The 7,026-nt window shown below is 39.7% G+C and overlaps 1 pseudogene; it reads left to right on the forward strand.

The window, feature by feature from the left end:
- Window positions 1-1,862: 1,862 nt before the first annotated feature.
- Window positions 1,863-2,751, forward strand: LOC111549560 (annotated as a pseudogene).
- Window positions 2,752-7,026: the final 4,275 nt, after the last annotated feature.

The raw sequence follows: 7,026 nt of genomic DNA on the forward strand, positions 1-7,026 counted from the left end.
TTCTGACTGGGCATGGTGGCTCAGCACTTTGGGAGGATCATGAGGTCAAGAGACCAAGACCATCCTGGCCAACCTGGTGAAACCCCGTCTCTACCAAAAATACAAAAAAAAAATTAGCTGGGTTTGGGGGCGCATGCTTATAGTCCCAGCTACCCAGGAGGCTGAGGCAGGAGAATCACTTGAACACGGGAGGAGGAGGTTGCAGTGAGCCGAGATTGTGCCACTGCACTCCAGCCTGGCAACGGAGCAAGACTCCATCTCAAAAAAAAAAAAAATCTAATTATTTCTAATATCTTTCTTTTTATAAGCTAAAAGAATAAATCTTTGTGATTTTCCAAGGAACTAGAAAAACAGTTTTAGGTATAAGAGAGATCCTGAAAGTTTTATTTTTTTTTCTGTAGTTAGAATCCAATTTTGACTAGCCACAAAAAGAATTTGTAAGAGGAAATTTGGACACTGGGCTAAGACAGGCTCCCGGGTAACTGAGAAACTGTACTTGGCTAAGTATTTAATCAAAAAGACAATAAAACATTTAAAAGTAAACATAGGGTGGCATGAATTGAAAAACAACTTAGTTATTCTGTACGTGAAGAATCTTCATTTTGTTGTTGTTATTTTTAATAAAAGTCTTGATAAAGTCAATATAAAGTTCAGACAATTATTTTGGTAAGAACCAGAACCTTTAATATAGGTAGATTATAAAGAAGATAAGGAAAGGTCTTTCATGTTATAGGCAAATAAATGCATTTGTTAGTAAAACAAGAAGTAAACCTATCAACATTCAGTGAATTTTGCTATTATTTTAACACATTTCATAGCTTTTATTTAATATGTGGGTATATTAAACCAAAGCAAATAAATTTAACTTTAAAAGTTTTGACTTTCATTATGTGCTTTCATAGTCTGAAACAAATTGACACTTAAAAAGCAGTTCTCTCTCAGGAGTCCATGAGGCCAAAAAACAATATAATAATACTAAAATGTTATTTATGTTAATGTGCAATGGATTTATCATTGCTATCTTTAATGAATCAATCAATAAATGAGAATATTAAAAATGTCTTAGTTTTAATTTCCAATATGGATAATACTGACAGTTATAATCCACGTATATAAATGCTCTTTGAGGTCTCGGGTAGGCAGCCTCTAATGATCAACAGTGATCCTGACTGCTGGTATTCACACCTTTGTGTAATGTTCTCTTCTTGAGTGTGAGCTCATATATTGACTTGCTTCTAATGAATCATGTATGGCAGAAGTGATGGGGTGTCACTTCTGATATTATGTTCAAAAAGACTATGACTTCCTTCTTGGATGCTCTCTCTCACTCCCTGGCTCACGCATTCTGAGGGAAGCCTTCTACCATGTTGTGACCTGCCCTATGGAGAGGCTCATGTAGCAAGAAAGTGAGAGAGGCTTTTGGCCAACAGCCAGTGAGAAACTGAAGACCACTGCCTAATAGTCCATGATGAACTGAGTCAATCTGACAACCACATGAGTGAGTTTGGTAGTGGATTCTTCCCCAGTTGAGATTTCATATGAGACTGCAGCCCTGGCCAGTGATATGACTGCAAACTCATGGAGACCTTGAGCCTTCCAAAGATAGAAAATCATTGCACACTCTTACAACAACAGATAAAGGCCTTTCTGAATTAGACATATAAAGACACACAGAGCACTTATACCTTCAAGAATAAACAGAAATCCAGGAGAAGCCTCCCTGCCCGCATAAGCCTCTGCCATGCACCCCAACTGTCTGATTGAAGTAGCGCATTAAACCCAGAGCTGATGATTGCTGCTGTTTTGACAATGAGGATATAATCTGGTGAGACGAGGGGGGCTTCTCTCTCCTGGGGCTCATAATGGCCAGAGAAGATGCCATGCACTGCCTGCTCTCTGCCCTCAATTTGCTTTTTTGGTTAATGTTCATCAGCATGTTGGCAGTTTTTGCTTAGATGAGGGACTACCTAATAATGTTCTGACTTTAACTGCAGAAACAAGGTGGAGGAGAGGTCATCTTGACCTGCTTTCCTATGACTCATCTGGTCATGATTGCTATTTGCTATTTTCCTTATTATTGTGGGGATGTCAGGATATTGTGGAACAGAGAAAAAATCCCTGTGCTGCTTGTGTGGTACTTTGGAAGTTTACTTGTCATTTTTTGTGCAGATCTGGCTAGTGGCATTTGGACATATGAACAGAAGTGTATGATTCCAATACAGTGGTTAGATGTAGTCACTTTAAAAGTCAGAATGGCAAATATGACTTACCTGGATACCAGTGGCTTGCTCATGGTTGGGAGGTTTTCTGTGGGAGTTCAAGTGTTGTGGAGTGGTATGTTTCAATGACTAGTTGGAAATGACAGAGATGCACTAGCCCCCAGAATCCTGCTATGCTAGAGAATTCCCAGGATGTTCCAAACAAACCCACCAGGAAGACCTCAGTGACCTTTATCAAGAGGATTGTGGGAAGAAAAATGTATCCTTTTGAAAGAAACCAAACAATCACAGGTGCTAAGGTTTCTGGGAATTTCCATTAAAGTGACACAAACCTGGCCATGATTCTCACCACAACTTAACTCTGGGCTCTGTATTATGAGAGAAGGGAGCCTGAGACAGACCAAATGATATTCCTGAAGCTCCTCTCAGCAACCCATGTCACCCAGTAAAACTGTCGAAACCAAGCCTGTCAAGGATCTTTGAACATATATCCTTGGCAAACAACTTTAATACACTCTTTGAAATGGAGTAAACACTAAGAATGCCAAAGAAGGAAACCACAAACTTGTTTTATTGGACTTGTGAATTTTTTGAGTACACACTTAACTGTTTCAGAAATTTGTAGAAATAAACATGTTGCTATAAAAGAATGCCTGGGCATATAATTTTCTACCCTTATAAATGAAGAAAAAAGTTATTATGTTATGTCACCAGCTGGACACTAATTGATGCCCTCTATAATGCTTAGGACAGATGTAATACTCACTTTATAGCCTGTGTAAGATTTTTTATGGAACACAGTTATGTTTTGAGGTAGCATGGTTTGATCAGCATTTCTGCATTCATGTAAATAAGCCACATATGGTGGGACTGGAACTATAGTAAATGTTGATTTACTTCTACCAGGTAGTATATAAAGTACCAATCAACTGCTAACATAAGAAGGCAAACAGTAATAATGACTTTTATTACTTGGTGATATATGCTTTTGAGTGTGAATAGATTACACAAAAGAAAACTTTTAAGATTGGTGAATGTGAATACTTGCATGTGATTTTTGCTGGTTACTAAAATATTCTTACCACTTGTAAGAGCAAACTAATACATTGTCTTAAAGTGATCAGGGACATATGCATTTATAAGCTTGTGTGAAGTCTTTATAATTCAATAGATTTCAGTTCTTATAATGTTAATAATAACAATTGTAAAAAAGATAAATTTGTCCTGTATAACACCATTATTTTTAGCCTTTTCTGTCAATGGAGCTTTAAAATTCTGTTTTGGGTTTATATAATAGTCCATGCATAACTGTGAATTCAAATACTTAACCACTAATTTTGAAAATTACCAGTGTGATACACAGGAATCATTATTCAGAATGTGGTCTGTTCTCTAGGAAGTATTAACATGAAAGTTACCACACAATTTAGTTGATTTAGCAAATACCTGGATGCTATTTTTCTCCCAAACTAAGATTCTTTTTGACACTAAACACACACATGCATTTTAAATGTATTACATATTTTTAAAGACAGTGTCTCCCTCTGTCACTCAGGTAGAGTGCAGTGGCATAAAAATCAGAGCTCACTATAATCTCAAACTCCTGGCCGCAAGTGATCCTCCCATCTTGGCTTCCCAAAGAGCTGGGATTACAGGTATGAACCACTGTGCCTGGTGGACACTAAATGCTTTTTAAAAGAGTTTATATTTGCCTTCTCCAAACAAGAAGCAACAGTCTCCAAGTCAATATAATCCCACAGACAATGGTGTTCTTTTTCTCCAGAAAAAAATGCTTGTGAGAGTCATTAAAATAAGTGACCATTTAACTAGAGATTATCCTTATTTCCCTGATAGTATGTTGATATGGGTTGGCTCTATGCCCCCACCCAGATCCCATGTCAAGTTGTAATCCCCACGTGTTGGAGGAAGAGCCTGCTGGGAGGTGATTGCATCATGGGGGTGGACTTCCCTTTTGTTCTCGTGATAGTGAGTGAATTCTCACAACATCTGATTTTTTTTAAAGTATGTGGCACTTACACCCTCACGCACTCTATCTCTCCTGCTCTGCCATGGTAAGATATGCTTGCTTCCCCTTCTCCTGCTGCCATGATTGTAAGTTTCCTGAGGCCTCCCAGCCATGCTTCCTGTTAAGGCTGTGAAACTGTGAGTCAATTAAACCTCTTTTCTTCATGCATTACCCAGTCTCAGGTATTTTTTTAATAGCAGTGTGAAAATAGACTAACACGTATATTGTGGTGAATTACACAGATTATTACCTCTTTTTGCAAGAGCAAATTATATTTATTTGAAATGGGAAGAGGGCATTTTGTTACACTTTGTGTATCATGTTTATTTTCCAGAATACAGAAAGAAAATTAAGTGTTAATAAATGCTTTCTAGAGAGTAATAAAAAATAGACACAAAAACAAAAATGTCACAATTACAGATATAAAAAAATCTGTTTTTCTTCTCAGTGTGCACCAAATACTTAGTTGATTTCAGATAAAAGTGGACAAATAAAGGAAAAGGGTGTCAAATGGGATTGTCATCTCTCTCAAAAGAGAATAGATGTCGGTCATCTATCTAGAAAAATAATTCAAATTGTGAGTGCATAAAACCAAATTCTCAATTATTGCTGCTACCAGTGGAGAATAACTTTTTGATCAAAAAGTTTGTTTGGCCAAAAACAAAACAAAAAAAATTCAGTAAAGATAAAAAACCTGGAGAAAGGGAGACTTAATGTAATAATGTCATTAACTCTTTGCTACTGGGTTTTCCATTAGTAGTAGTTTGCCTTCATAAAGCTGTTTGCTTCCTGAGTAAAACTAGCCATGGAAATTCTGCTTAGCCCACTGGTAGAGACTGAGGTTCTCTAAGCAGTGTAATCTTGGAATTACGTATTCAAGAATCTATTCTTTGAAATATTGTATTACTCTGTTTTCATACTGCTGATAAAGACATACCCAAGACTGGTCAATTTAAAGAAGAAAGAGGTTTAACGGACTCAGTATCATCCATGTGGCCAAGGAGGCCTCGCAATCATGGCAGAAGGCGAAAGGCACATCTCATATGGTGGCAGATAAGAGAAGAGAGTTTGTGCACAGAAACTCCCATTTTTTAAACCATCAGATCTTGTGAGACTTAATTCAGTATTATGAGAACAGCATAGGAAAGTGCCCACCCTATGATTCAGTTATCTCCTACCAGGCCCCCTCACAACACGTGGGAATTATGGGAGCTACAAGATGAGATTTTGATGGGGACACAGAATCAAACCACATCATTCTGCCTCAGCCCCTCCCAAATCTCATGTCCTCACATTTCAAAACCAATCGTGCCTTCTCAACAGTGCCCCGAAGTCTTAACACATTCCAGCATTAACTCACAAGTCCACAGTCCAAAGTCGCTTCTGAGACAACGCAAGTGCCTTCCACCTATGAACCTGTAAAATCAAAAGCAAGTTAGTTACTTCCTAGATACAGTGTGGGTACAGGCATTGGGTAAATACAGCCATTCCAAACGAGAGGAATTAGTCAAAACAAAGGGGCTACAGGCCCCATGCAAGTCCAAAAACCAACCCCGCAGTCAAATTTTAAAGCGCCTTTGACTCCATGTCTCACATCCAGGCTACGCTGATGTAAGAGGTGGTTTTGCATGGTCTTGGGCAACTTCAACCATGTGACTTTGCAGGTTATAGCCCTCCTCCTGGCTGCTTTCATGGGTTGGCATTGAGTGTTTGCAGCTTTTCCAGGTGCACAGTGCAAACTGTCAATGGATCTACCATTCTGGGGTCTGGGGGACGGTGGCCCACTTCTCACAACTCCACTAGGTGGTGCCTCAGTAGCGACTCTACTTGAGGGCTCCGACTCCACATTTCCCTCCCATACTGCTCTAGCAGAGGTTCTCCATGAGGGCCCAACCACTGCAACAAGCTTTTGCCTAGGCATCCAGGCATTTCCATACATCCTCTGAAATCTTGGTGGAGGTTCCCAAACCTCAATTATTGACTTCTTTGCCCTCGCAGGCTCAACACCACATGGAAGCTGCCATGGCTTGGGGCTCCCACCCTCTGAAGCAACAGCCTGAGCTGTACCTTGGCCTCTTTTAGTCACAGCTGGAGTGGCTGCAATGCAGATCACCAAGTCCCTAGACTGCACACAACAGAGGGACCCTGGGTCCGGCCTGGGAAGCCATCTTTTTCTCCTAGGCCTCCAAGCCTGTGATGGGAGGGGCTGCTGTGAAGACCTCTGACATGCCTGGAGACATTTTCCCCATTGCTTGGGGATTAACATTCATTAATTAACTCGTTGCTTATGCAAATTTATGCAGCAGGCTTGAATTTCTCTTCAAAAAATGGGTTTTTATTTTCTATTGCATCGTCAGGCTGTGAACTTTCCAAACTTTAATGCTCTGCTTCCCTTATAAAACTGAATGTTTTTAACAACACCCAAAGTCACTTCTCGAATGCTTTGCTGCTTAGAAATTTCTTCTGCCAGATACCCGAAATCATCTCTCTCAAGTTCAAAGTTTCACAAATCTCTTGGGCAGGGGCAAAATGCCACCAGTCTCTTTGCTAAAACACAGCAACAGTCACCTTTACTCCAGTTCCCGACAGGTTCCTCATCTCCATCTGAGACCTCGCCAGCCTGGGCCATATTGTTCATATCACCATTAGCGTTTTTGTCAAAGTCATTCAATGGGTCTCTAGGAAGTTCCAAACTTTCCACATTTTTCTCTCTTCCTCCAAACTGTTCCAACCTCTGCCTGTTACCCAGTTCCAAAGTCACTTCCACATTTTCAGAAATCT

The sequence above is a fragment of the Piliocolobus tephrosceles genome, chromosome 1, assembly GCF_002776525.5.
Source record: "Piliocolobus tephrosceles isolate RC106 chromosome 1, ASM277652v3, whole genome shotgun sequence".
NCBI classification, from domain to species: Eukaryota; Metazoa; Chordata; class Mammalia; order Primates; family Cercopithecidae; genus Piliocolobus; species Piliocolobus tephrosceles.